This window comes from Camellia sinensis, unplaced genomic scaffold (genome assembly GCF_055761805.1).
Source record: "Camellia sinensis isolate YWXY unplaced genomic scaffold, ASM5576180v1 Unanchor12, whole genome shotgun sequence".
Classification (NCBI taxonomy): Eukaryota; Viridiplantae; Streptophyta; class Magnoliopsida; order Ericales; family Theaceae; genus Camellia; species Camellia sinensis.
The window spans coordinates 1569832-1583897 of record NW_028128998.1 but is presented as its reverse complement, the minus strand read 5'-3'; the positions used below and the strand labels follow the sequence as shown (position 1 = coordinate 1583897).

Here is a 14066-nt window from a genome sequence, read left to right as displayed (position 1 = left end):
TCACTAAGTGCATCTATCACACTTCGTGTTCACCTTTAATGTATCTATCATACTTGTTCACTAAGTGCATCTATCATATTTGTTCACTAAGTGCATCTATCACACTTCGTGTTCACTTTTAGTATATCTATCATACTTTGTTCACTAAGTGCATCTATCACACTTCGTTTTCACCTTTAGTATATCCATCATACTTGTTCACTAAGTGCATTTATTACACTTCATGGTCACCTTTAGTATATCTATCATACTTTGTTTACTAAGTGCATCTATCACACTTCGTGTTCACATTTAGTATATCAATCATACTTTGTTCACTTGGTGCATCTATCACACTTTGTGTCCATGTTTAGTGTATCAATCACACTTCATCACCTTTTGTGTATCCATCACACTTTGTTCGCTTAGTGCGTCTAGTACACTTTGCGTTCACCCTTGTGTATCTATCACACGCTCACCTAGTGTATCCATCACACTTTGCTTCATATAGTGTATCCATCACATTCGCTTCACTTTGTGTATCTATCACACGCTTACCTAATGCATCTATTACACTTTGTTCACTTTGTGTATCTATCACATGTGCTCACTTTTGTGTATCTATCATACACGTTCACTTTGTGTATCTATCACACTATACTTACTTTGAGTATCTATCACACGTTCGCTTTGTGTATCTATCACACTTTACTTGCTTTGTGTATCTATCACACGTTCGCTTTGTGTATCTATCACACTATGCTCACTTAGTGTATCTATCGCACATGTTCGTGAAGATTTCACAATTTTCAAACCGGCTTCGCGTAGCGTATAAGTCCAATTATCAAAGTCTTCCTGCACATCATTTGCATCATGCCCCTGAACTATGCTGGTTTGATTCCTTGCAAAGGGATACGTAGGCAGCCTGCGGGCACAACCATTTATTTATCGGTATTTTGTTTGTTTGTCCAAGTCTTCGGCCTTGTCAAAAATGGGTCGTCTCTGGGCTTTGACATTCGCTCCCATCACTTCTTGACTTTCGAGTTCTGTCAAAGAGGGGCAACTGTAGACACCCCATTTTTGACCGCCCTTAAGACTTGGGCGTTACTGATGGTTTACTTGGTGGTAAAAGGTGTGTAGAGCAAACGTTCAATTTCTTCGACAAGGAGAGAGACAAATCTCAACTTCACACCCCATTTTGGACCAAAGCTATTTTGGATGGTTTTCAGACCTTCAAACCCTCTCTTTCAAAACATTTTGAAATAAAGTTTCTACAATGTTCCGAGGCTCACATTTTTGTCAAATAATGCGCTTTTCGATGAACCGAGCAAGGACAAAGTGGAAACGAATGAAAGAGAGATGAAATCTTTGAAAAATCTTTCAAAACACCTTACTTAGGGGTTTGAGGTTGAGGAAAAGAGGAGAAGAGGGGGGAAACCAAGTTGGAGAAGAAGTTCGGCATGAATCCGGGTAGAAGAGAGTCGAGCAGCCCTCGCTAAATCGGGCTTATTCATCTGCATACTTGGATTTTAGCTATGAGGCCACCACTGTTGGAAATCTTACTTCTGGGGCTTCATTTTGCACTCAAGAATCTCCTAAAGCCAAGTCCGGGTGGGGGAGATATGATTGGTTGAAGTTGGGCATCATCCCGATTGGATTGAATCTGCGCGGCTTCACCAAAAAGGGCATAACTTTTTGCACATGGGGAATTTTAATGCAAGGTTTGAGCCATTGGAAAGATAACTTCTGGGGCTTCAATCTGGAGACCCATCGGCCACTTTTTGACCTTGGAAGCCACCTATCGGCATCTATTTAGCCGGTCATCCAGAAAAAATAGCTGGCCGACCATTTATTGTGCCGACCGGCCATTTATTTGGCCGATGGCCTCCTTTCGTGGCCAGTTTTACCCTTTTGCACCCTTCAGGCATGGTGCATGCCAGCTGTGCCATCTGGGATGCACAAACCCTCTCCCCCGTGCATATGTGTGGCTATTTTGAACCTTTGACCCCTTTTGATCCAAACCTTTTGCACCCTTTGATCAAGCTTCTTGAGGAAGCTTGACCCTTTGTCAAAGCTTCCTCAAGAAGCTTGCACCCTTACCTTAGCTTCTCTAGGAAGCCTTGACCCCCTTGACCCTTCTCATTTAGCTTCTCTAAGAAGCTTCAAAGCTTTCCCTTGTCTATATAAGAGACCTCCCTTCTCCTTTGATTGGGTTCAGCAAAAAACCAGAGCTATACACATATATATCTGATATATATCATCCTCTCTCTCTATATCTCCCTCTCTCTCTTCATTTTGTGTGTGTTTGAGGGCCTAAAGTGTGTTTGTTCTTAGTTTTGCAGTAAAACACATAGCATTATACCTTACTTCGACTTTGAGAGACATTGAGGGTTTGTTCTTGAGGTTTTGGACTGATTTTGGTCAGAAGAGAGTGGCTGGGCCTGCTGTTCTTGAAGTGTTCTTCAAGGGTAACACTTTTGCTTTATTTTCCCCAATCTTTCATTAGCTTTTGACTTGTCTTTCATGCTGATTTAAGCTTTGTGTATAACATAAAAAAGTTCTGTTTTTTGTGTTTAAGATAGTTCATTAAGGTCACTTTTGTGTTTGGGGTCGTTTACCCCCTCTTAGGCCTTGTTTGGCCCCATTTTGTGCTATTTTTGGTGAGCTCCGGGACCACCTTGTTTGGGCCTCCTCACCACTGAAATCTTGAGGGATTTCAGTGGTGAGGATGGTGATTTAAAGTCCTAAGAAGGAGAGGGATCCCCTCTCCTTGTTGTCTTGTTTGCTTGCATTTTTTGCCTTACAAAGGGGCCTATATTTGCAAACTTCTTGAGCTCAATTCTGGCATTTTTTAGTGGGTTTTAGGACCCCCATAAGCCATTTCCAGAGTTGTTTTGGTCATGTTGAGTGTCCTTGCATGTGTAGAGTAACCCTCTTATTGGCCTTTCAAAGGAGCACCTTATTCTTGCATGTGTTGACACATTTCAGTGGGTATTTGGTCATATTTTGGCAAGCCTTAGATCTATTTTTGCTTGGTTTAATGGCCTCTCGCATGCATCATATGCTTGCTTTGGAATCCTATGTTTTGGCCTAACATGCATCATGTTGTGAGATGACATTTTAGCATATTTTGGTTAGGTTCCAAGAGGGTTTTAGCACTGTTTTGCCATGCTTAAGGTCTGGTTATGGTTGTTTTGATCATGTTTGCCATGATTTGTATAGTCGTCTTGCATTCTAGCTTACTAGCCTTGGGTGTGTGGGTCACTAGTATGCCTTACTTGGCTTATTCTCATGATTTGGCATCATTGGAAACCACATTTCAATCCATGTTCCATGTTTGCATACTTGCATTTTCCATCCCTTTCATGCCTTGAAGAGTTGATGGCTTACGCTCCATGTTTAGGCCCTTGTGCATGCATGCTTGTGTGTGCGTTTTCATGCCTTTGTTGCATCATTTTGGCCACTGATTTGGGCCTATTTGAGAGCTGCCCATTTTGGTTTAAGACCATTCTCACATGTCGTTGCATGCTCATCCATCTTGCATGCTTGTTAGTTTGCATAACTTGCATGCTTGCATATTTACATTGCTTGTTCACATGCTCATATTGCATGCTTAGCTTCCATGCCTAGGTTGCATAACATTAAGCATGCATGCTTTGCCTCTTGAATTGAGTATGATAGAGGTTGAGTTCATTGTGTGTTTGTGTGCATTATATTTGACATTAAAATGCACAACTTGGTTTCTTGGGCCATCACGCATTGAAATGCGCGATTGGTGGTCTGAGAATCGAGCACCATACCCCTTTGAGTCTTAAATATGATAAGGGATGTGGTGGTGGATACATTTGCTTGAAATGCATTGCCATGCCATGTTTTGCCCTCTGCTGCTGTCAAAACAGGTTCTGTTGGAATATTTGGCCGGTCGACGACATGGAGTGCCGACCGACCAATTATTGATGTCCGTGAGCTCAACAAATGGTCGATGACCATCCGGACATGGCCGGTGGTGTTCCCAGTTGGTCGGTGGTGCTCCACAGTGTCCATGGAGCATACCTTGGGAGTTGTGCAATTTTCAGAAGAGCAGAGCAGGGAAAATAGAGGCAAACTTGTGCATGGCGTTGGATTTCCGGGCAAACCCGAGCACGCACGCATGGGACCCTCTTCCCGAGGCCTTTTACCGCATACTTAGCTTAGTCAATTTTCTTAATTAATTAGGTGGACTGTAATATTTAATTAGCTTGTAGGTTAATTAATTTGTATTATTCTTTTGGTCCCTCCGGGCGAGGGCGAATGTGTAATAAGTGTGCGTGAGTGTGTGCATGTCTTCCAAACCCACGTCTTTCTTCCCTTTTATTTACTAGCTTTCGATGGTTAGTCTAGGGCATGTTTCAACTAGCATACAGTATGATAGCATGTTTTCATCCATTCATTCGTTTCGCATGCACCGGGCTCGGCGCATCATTCTAACTGCATTTGTATTTCAATTCCAAATTGAATACATGTTATCTGTCGCATTTCACATGTCATTGTAGATTAGCCAAGCCTATCTTAGTTGCATTTTGCATGTGTTGCATTAGCCATCTTAACATGAACTAGGACCATGCATATGATTACTAACTAGTTTCTGTTTTGTCTTGGAGTACTAGGTAAGTTCCTATGCTTTAACATCCTTGCATGCGTGTGAGCGTTGCCATGACAGCATGATTACCATGAGGCTAGTTGCTTATGTGATATAACTGCTTGAATGCCTGTGGATAGGGGTTGAATTACCTAAATTGGAATAATGCATTAAAACTGTGAGTTTTATGCCCACTAGATAGTGGCAAAACCATCTTTTCTAAAGCCCACTTGAGGGTGGCAAAATCTGCATTTTAGCCTACTTGCAAGTAGCAAACCATTTTGAAAATAAACATGAAATGTTTTGTTCCAATTTAGGCGATTTGGTCTATACTTGTTTGCTGTGCGCATAACATAGTAAATCTAGGCTAATAACCAGAATAAGAGCATATAATGTTTTCAAAACAAGATATCACGGTTAGTAGAGGCCGATCTTTGATCGGGCGAGAGGGGGTGCTCATAGCTGACCTTCCCCAATCGTACCCAAGTTCCCGAGCCGAGGCAAGTTTGGTGATGACGGACACGTGGCCTTTGGCACCGAGTCAGGGTTTCCTAAATCCCCCAAAATAAAATATTTAGGTGGTGACTCTGTATCTGGCAAAGCAGTCCATGTTTGGCACTTCTTTCAAAAATCTGTTTTTTTCTCAAAACGATTTGCCGGATTTGGACTCTTTGGTTCAGATTAAGAACCGTGACAATTTGAGTCCGAACTGTAGCAAGCCCAATATGAACAGAACGAGAGTCATCCTCCCGGGACGTTCGGGCACGTCTACACACGCAGGCATCGGTTTGTTTTTTTACAATTTTTCGATTTGATATGTATTTCTGTTCATCATGTTTATGTTCTGGAATTTATTTTATTAAATATGAATTTATTTATTTTTGTTTAATTACACAATATGTACAACAATCTGGCAACGCCCTTGGAGTGAGTACCATATGCATCCATAACTATGACCTTGGACCTGTCCTATACATAGGATAAAGACATTACTCTGAAGCATCATATTAAAATTTAGATAGAAAGAAGGAAATATATTACTAAAAAGCACATGATATAATCTCATTGCCACTAAACTAGCCCCATCATAAATCTTAAAAACTCATATTTTCCCTCCAAATATTAACCATTAGATCTATTCAACTCCAAATTTTAATTTAATTTTTGCTTTAGATAGATGGCAAAAATAATTTTTTTTATTAAAAAAGTTAAGTTTTCTCCAAGCCAAGACTTTTCTCCAACCTCTCTAAAGTAATGTAAATCTACTTATAGCACATGTGAGATCATAATAAAAGATACCATGAGACATGTTAGGTTTTTATTCTTGGCAATCCCGTTTGACAAAACTCCTTTAAGTTGTATTTGTTTTCTCACTTTTTATTTCAGTGAGGCTATGAGTGTTTAGATGCGAATCCAACCTGAATTGTGCTTTGCAGAGAAGTTTGTGATGTTAATACTTTCAAGATTGCCACTCCGCTGATTATGACGGGGATCGAGCTGCTCGGTCAGCTCGAGGGGGTCCAGGGGGCAGCGCCCCTTGGCGAGTCCAGGGCAGCACCATGGCGGGGTCGACGGGCAGCGCCCCCGAAGCAAAATGCAAAATTGCATTCAAAATTGCATGTCCGCCCTTGCTTGCTCAAGTGAAGAAGGCCTCGCTCGAGCGAAGACTGCATCTGTGTAAAAACCTGAAAGAGATGAATGTTCGCTCGAGCGAAGGGTGTGGCTCGAGCGAAGCCACTTGTGGAAAACACGTGTTTTTGGTTTCTCGCTCGAGCGAGAGAGTCTTTGCTCGAGTGAGCTTCGCAGTCCCAGAATTCTATAAGTACGGGTTTCTGTCAGATTTTAGGATTACTGCTCCAGATCTACTTTTTGGATAGTAAGGTTTATATCTGGGGATATTTTGTTAGTTTTCTTTGATGTTTTGATTGAGTATTCAACTCATGGTTTTAGAAGTTTACATCAAAGGATTGTTTGTTTAATTTTATACAAAAGAGAGAGTTGTTCTTCGGCAGATTTTGAAGAATACGAGCCTGAAGCTTTGGTGGATTCTGAAGTGGCTCATAGTCAAGACAATTCCGAGGTGAAGATGGGGTTGGAAGAGACACATAGAGGTTGGTTCAATTCAGGCATGGATTGGCTAGGTAATTGAGAGTATACTTGTGTAATTCCTTTATATCTTCTTAGTGGATTGTTTTGTGGCTGTTACCCGTGGTTTTTTTTTATCACAATTGGAGGTGTCCAATTGTGGTTTTTCTACGTAAAATCGTTGTGTCGATTTGTCTTGATTGTTTGATTGGAATTGTTGTTTACTGCTTAAAATTGATACATAATTACAAATCAACATCTAGGGGATTTCTAGTTTTTTCAAGACAAAAATGTTAATACACTTAAAATTAAATTAAATCTCAAACAAATATATGATTAGCATGGATATTGCAAGCTTCCAAAAACACCTCTACTATTTGAAAGTTGATTTCAAAAAGGACTATTTTTTCTCAACCATTCAGAATAATTTAATTAGACAAACTAAAAAATACTCTTGAGGATGATTTCTTACCTAAAAGATTTTGAGATGGGAACCAACCGTTGAATCATCTACATCAATAATCCACTAGTCATGGATCCATGTATATGGCCGTATGCTAAGGGAAAGAAAAAGAATTGAACATACTTGCTGAAATGTTGTCCCAACTGGCCTTAAGATTTTTACTACCCTCTCTTCAGATAAACTTAGCACATTTTGGGCTTCTGGAGGAAGCAAATCCCTTGCTGATCCATACGCATAAACAACATAGGTGGTGCCTTGATATACAGAATCCTCAATTTGAACAATTGTACACCTCAAGATATTGAATATATGGTAATTGGATGCAAACCAATTTGTATCTACAAAACCAAGTGACCTGGATAATTTCTTGGCTACAAAATAACTCAGAAAACCAAATCAAACCAAATCAAGCATTAAGTACCATCACAAAAAAACTCAAAAAAATATAAAATATAAAAAATAAAAATAAAAATAAAAAGAATAAAAAAATAAAATAAAATTCAGAAACAGTAGGAACTTCCTATTTAAAAGTCAAGTGCCATCACATTGTGTTGCAATAATTAGTGCCATCACTTGTGGAAAGAGGGCTTGAAAGCTTTTACCTAGACAATAAATGTTACAGAAGGACTATAACACTTTCCAAATGTACATAAAATTTTCAAGATCTTCTCTGATAAGTTGAACAGGAATCATGACTCCTGTGACAGGAATCCATTAGGCATTAAGAGATACAACAATAATTTAATAATCAAAGATGTGTAGCTGTTAAGTGTTAAAGTAGACTTGAATAAATGAGAAGTCAAAAACCGAAACTAGAAAATAGATTTAATTTGCATATGTAGCATTTTACATTGTGGAATGAAATGGAGTTAACAATAATATTAACAAGACGCAAGCTTAAAACACTGATTAGATGTTAATTGTAATACTCTATAAAGTAGCTTGAATAGTGAATATAGATTGAAAAACATCTAAATATTCTCGGGCCCCATGAAACCATGAAAAATGAAGTATCCGGCAAGAAATATGAACTTGTAATGGTAGAGGAGTGATGATACACAGAGGAAACTTTAATGATTTCCTTGAGAAGTCTAGAAACTTTGAGGGGCTCCTATATCAATAATACAACCAGATTACATGGTCAATTCAAAAGGACCTCCATTGGAAACATCACAAATAACAATCTAAACAATCACATCTCTTTTTCCTTTTTATTGGTACTAAAATAGTCAAAGAAGATAGTGAGTGAAATTAACCAAAATAAACAGAAGTAGGAAAATAATATGTAGTTTGAGTGGAGAATTTATGCAAACATGTGTGAAGCATTATATAAAAACACAACTAAAATACAAGATTAATAATCCCCATTTGATATTTTGAATCCATGAATCAAGATCATCATATCATTAAAAAAAAAAATCAAAATTCCAATCATTCATCAATGGTGGTGTGTGGGTCGATTTGGGGGTGGGTTTGTGTGAAGATATGCGAATGGAACAAAAAAAAAACCTAGAGGCCGAAATTGGGGGAAGAGAGATGGAGATAGAGATAGAGAAACATACACATAGAGTGAAAAATATAAAGGAGATACTTGGGGGTAGTGCTCCAATGGTGCATCGTGCTATGAGATAAGAAGAGAATGGATGCTGGTTTGCGATGGTGATATCAATGGCAGTGGTGGTCGTCGAGGGAATGGTGAGTGGCGGTGGCCGTGTGATGATGTGTGACAATGAGCGACGATAGAAGATTGACAAACACTTTGTGGTCCTATGAGACATTGAGATGAGCGATGGTAGTGACTCTGTGAGAGAGAGCGAGAGAGAGAGAGAGAGAGAGAGAGAGAGAGAGAGAGAGAGAGAGAGAGAGTGAGAACCTGTTTGTGAAGAAAAAAAAATTGAGAGAGAAAGATACAAAATAATGGCACATATTTGTAATTTTGGGAATATTATTTTATATAAAAATAAAATTGAAAAAATATATACAATCACACTTCTAATAAAAATGAGATGCTTTTATTTTCTCCTGTGTGATCTTTAATTATTGTAGTAGCGTATATATAATCGCACATTAATTAGAAAGTGTGATTAAAAGAAATATATATATATATATATATATATATGTAATGGCACTTAATTGAAAATTGATATAAAAAATAAATATAATCAAATGTTAATTAGAATGTGTGATTAAAAAATATATATATAATCACACTTAATTGAAAAGTGACATAAAAAATATATATTATCACACTCAATCAAATTAAGTGTGATACTCAATCAAATTAAGTGTGATTAAAATATCAATCTAATTTTTTTTAATCACACTTCCAAGAAAAGTGAGATATTTTCATTTGTCAAAATTTGGTCTTTAACTATTTTTGTAGTAGTGGCTACATCGCTGGACTTGAAAATTTAATTTAATTTTTGATCTTGAATAATAATACTCTATTCAAAGGAAAATCTATTCATAAATCCTATATGGGGAATGTTGATCCATTTAATTCTAAGAGTTTTCATATGAATCAATTAGCCCTTTTTGTTTTGAAAAATTGTATCTATTTGATTTAGTACCATTTAAGTTTAAGTAAATGCCCTTTTGTGATCCATTTTTCCAATTTTCTAATACATTTTTGGCATGGGAATGGAAATGTGAGGTATGTGAGATTCTTTTTGGGGAGATAGATAGCCGAAGTGTTGGTTGTCGAGTGTGAAAATCTACATTTCTATTAATGTGATTTTCTGGTGTTATATTAAAGTATTACATTAGAATGCCGCATTTTGCAATGTAGTGTTATGTTTGAAAAAAATATATTAACAAATTTTTTTGCAATGTTACATTATTAAATTTGAGAAAAGTACACTATGGAGTTTTTTAGTGTGTTATATTCGAAGAAAGTACACTAAAGACTTTTTGTGTGTTACATTGATTGGAGTGTTACGTTTGAGAAAAATAAACTAAGAATTTTTTTTATTTTATTTATTTATTTTTTTAATATTATGTTGTTACGTTTGAGAAAAATGCATTAATGAGTTTTTTAGAGCTTGTTTGGGAAGAACATTTGGGCTAAAATAGCCATATAAGACAAAATAGACTATTTTAGCCAAATAGGACAAAATGTTTACATCCAACACATAATCATTTCATTTTTTCTCTCACAAAAGTCAAAAAAGCCAAAAAGCCTATTTGAAACGAAGCTTTTTAGTTTCAGGCTAAAATAGCCAAAAAGTCACAAAAGTAAAAAAGTCAACCCACATCCCAGATGAGCTCTTAGTTACATTATTGTGTTACGTTTAGAAAAAATATACTAAGGAATTTTTGTATGTTACATTGATTGAAGTGTTACGCTTGGAAAAAGTACGTTAAGAAGTTTTTTTTTCAGAATTTTACATTGTTACGTTTGATAAACGTACAGTAAGGAATTTTTTAGTGTTGCTATATTGGAATGTTATATTTTTGGAGTGTTATATTGGAGTGTTACGTTTGAGAAAAGTACACTGATTTTTTTTTTTGAAGTGTTATGTTTAATAATTTTAAAATTATGAGAAAATTCACATTTGTCTCTCAATACATAATACACGAGCGTTTATGCTTGGCCCTTTATGTAATTGACACTAGAATGAGACCTTTAGGTCTATAAGAAAAAAAGAAAGACCAAATAGTTTATAATATCACTATTGGAGATTTATTGTTGTTTCACCCCTATTCAAAATATCACACTTAAAAAAAAAAAAAAACTTTTATCAACCAAACCAACCATTATTCTTGCAAAACATGGCATTTAATGGTTATTATTGAATGGTTTTCGGAAAAATTATAGGCTTAAGTATTCTAAAAAGAGTTATATATATTAGGGCACTGTAAACAACTCATTTTGACCGGTCTTAAAACTTGAACACTTTCTTTTAATTACCCAATGATGAAAATCAGAATGGTAATAATTGTTGTTCTCCGTTGCTGCCACAACCACCTTAGTGCTTATGAATTTTATTAAACTTTTTGCAATTTTTTTTTAATTTTTATATTTATAGATGGTGCATTTGTCTATTTTATATGTTTTACATCTCTAATAATTATTATTGGCTAAAGGAAGAGATAAGTTGGTTAATTGTTTCTGTTTTAAACTTGCAGGAGTCACTACAACAATCTGCACCATTGGTGATCACTTTTGGCTACTAAAACATTTTTGGTCACCAAAAGTTAGCCCTTTACTGAAAAATTATCTTGTTGGTCGGCAATGATTTAATTTTTATCTACTAAATTTTTTTAGTAGCCATATATTAGTTATTGAGGACCAAAAAAATATTTAGTCACTAAAAATATGTCAATAGGCGACTAAAAAAGTTTTAATCAACATTTGTTTACATTTTAGGCTACTAATTTTGGTTTTAGTCAGCGTACACAGCCTTTTGTAGACCAAAATTTCTAATAGTCACCAAAAATAGGCTTATTTATTACAACCTTCAGTGACTAAAACACTGTAGTCGTAGATGGGTAGTTATTGCTGACAAAAACATTATTAGTAGCCAACATTAAACAAACAACTACAAACTTTTAATTGCTATTGATTGCATTTGCCGACCAATTTTCATTTAGTCGCTAAAGGTTGGGAGTTTTTTTAGAGGGAAATATTGGCGCCCTTCCCTCTTTCTTTCACACAAATCTTTTGTTTGTTTTGTCTCACAAACACACAGACCACCAGTACACCAAACCTGACGCATGCTCACTGATGGTTACCACCTCACCGTCGCTAGCCACCGTCGGTCACCACCTTATCGTCACACGTCACCACCACCGTAAATCACCACCTCCATTGCCGCAAATCACAGGTTCTTGTCCCTCTCTCTCTGTTCCTCTCGGTCCTCTCCCTTTCTGTCGATCTAGGTCTCTCTCTCTCTCTCTCTCTCTCTCTCTCTCTCTCTCTCCACCCCTTCCCCTATTTCCCCATCTCTCACACTTCATCTAGGGTTTATATGATTTTTTTATTTTAATTTTGTGTTAATTTCTGTAGACACCCCATTTTTGACCACCCTTAAGACTTGGGCGCTTTATTCCAAACACCCGATGATGAAAGTTACGTTGCGCAATCTTTTGAATTCTCAGTGAAGAAATTTGGATTCAAGCTCTAATCCCAAACCTTGCACCCCAGTTTGGCCAAACTATTTTAGACCTTAAAACTCTCCTTTCAAAATATTTTTCCAAATGCTTCTACGATGTTTTGAGGCTCGCATTTCGTTTAAAACATTGCACTTTTTGGTAAACCGAGTAAGGACAAAGTGGAGATACATGAAAGGGAGGTGAACGCTTTGAAAAATCTTGAAAACATCTAATTTATAGGTTTTGAGTTGAATAAAATAGGAGGGAAGGGAAGAAAACTAGTTCGGAGAAGTTAGGCATCAATCCGATTAAGATCGAAATGAGCAACATTTACTAAAATAGGCATATGTCTTTGCACACTTAGAATTTAGATGTGAATCTACCACCATTGGAAATTAGACTTCCGGGGCTTCAATTTAGACTTACGAATCACCTAAAACCAAGTCTGGATGAGGGAGATATGCCCGTTTGAAGTCGGACCTGAAGTGTAGTCTTTTAGACCCGACTGGGTCTATTTAGAACCGGCCGAGCCTCAATGAAAACTTTTCTTGGGTTGCTTTTTAGGCCCATTCATGTGATTTTAGGCTTGGCCATGGGTTTTGAGGCCTGGTCGGGTCTCAATGGCGCCAGACAGACAGTTGGCGGGAATTGAACAAATATCTTTGTTTGAAGATATTTATGATTTTTTTGGCTCAAACTCTATAAATAGAACCTTGCACTTCAGATTTAAGGATAGAAAAACCTTCCAAGAGGCTTAGGTATTGATAGAACAACCATCTTCCTTCCAAAGGCTTTCTTGACCTCATATCACCTTTTAACTATATATACACAATACATACACCATTAGAGCTTATTTTGGAGCGTTTTGTTAAGATTTCAACCTAAGTTTCACAAACTTTAGGGTGTTTTGAATCAAGTTTGTTAACTAAGAAGTTATCTCTCTTTGCAAGAGGTATAACTTTGCATCTTCTTCCTTACTTCTCTCTCACTCTTTTCCTCTATTTTCCTTGATTTATACACTATTTTTAGACTATTTTGGATCCATTTCAAGTGTTGGAACTTGGGGTTGAAGAGCTACCAAAGGTAGAGAGGCTTAAAACCCTTTTCTTGCACCTTATCCCATAGTTCATACCCTTTGTTTTGCACTCTTTTCTTTGGTTTTCATAATAATTTTCAGAGCTTAAAAATGCTGGAAAACATGGTTTAAAAGTCTCAAAAGTGGAGGGGTTATGTAACAACCCTCGTCATTGTTTACCGGTTAACCACTGATTACTGCTAAACTGAGACTGATTATGATTGGTAACTGAACTGATTGAAGTACTGAACTGACTGACTGAAATCTGAAACTGATTGATTGAGTATATCTGTTTAAAATGCATTGTCTATCTGTTGACTGTTTGATTATCTGTTCATGCCTTTGTGTTTAAATTGCGAATTGAAGGCCTTATCGGCGGCCGAATCTGAAATTGATTGATGATTTGTGTTCATTGGAATTAATGTGATTTTATGGCATATTCAGTTAAAATGTGATTTGGTACGATTAAATTAGGTTAATTATTGATAAATTGCACAACTTAGACTTAATTGCAATATTGTCATCCTTAGTGGCCCACTACCTCAACATATTGAGCCTTGTACACAATTAGACAAACTTTTCCTCAGCCTCATTTGAGTACAAAACCGATCTAGTGAGAGAGGGAGTGAGAGAATTGATGTGTTCTTGAGGGATTTGCTTGGAATCTTGAGGATATTGTAGAAAACTTGCAACATTGAGCCTCCATACCTCTAATTCAAGACTTAGGTAAGGATTTCACCTTCTCATTGTTG

General features: G+C 36.9%; 1 long non-coding RNA gene across 2 annotated transcripts in view; it reads right to left on the bottom strand.

Moving 5' to 3' along the window:
• LOC145814615 (uncharacterized) overlaps positions 1–8596 on the bottom strand; it is a 73677-nt gene extending 65081 nt beyond the window's left edge. For both annotated transcript variants that reach the window (XR_014357961.1, XR_014357960.1), the window contains exons 1-2: positions 7748–8596; positions 7155–7516 (exon numbers count right to left, since the gene is read on the bottom strand). This is a non-coding gene — a long non-coding RNA (uncharacterized LOC145814615). The remainder of the gene's footprint in view (positions 1–7154; positions 7517–7747) is intronic.
• Between the last annotated feature and the right edge of the window lie 5470 nt (positions 8597–14066).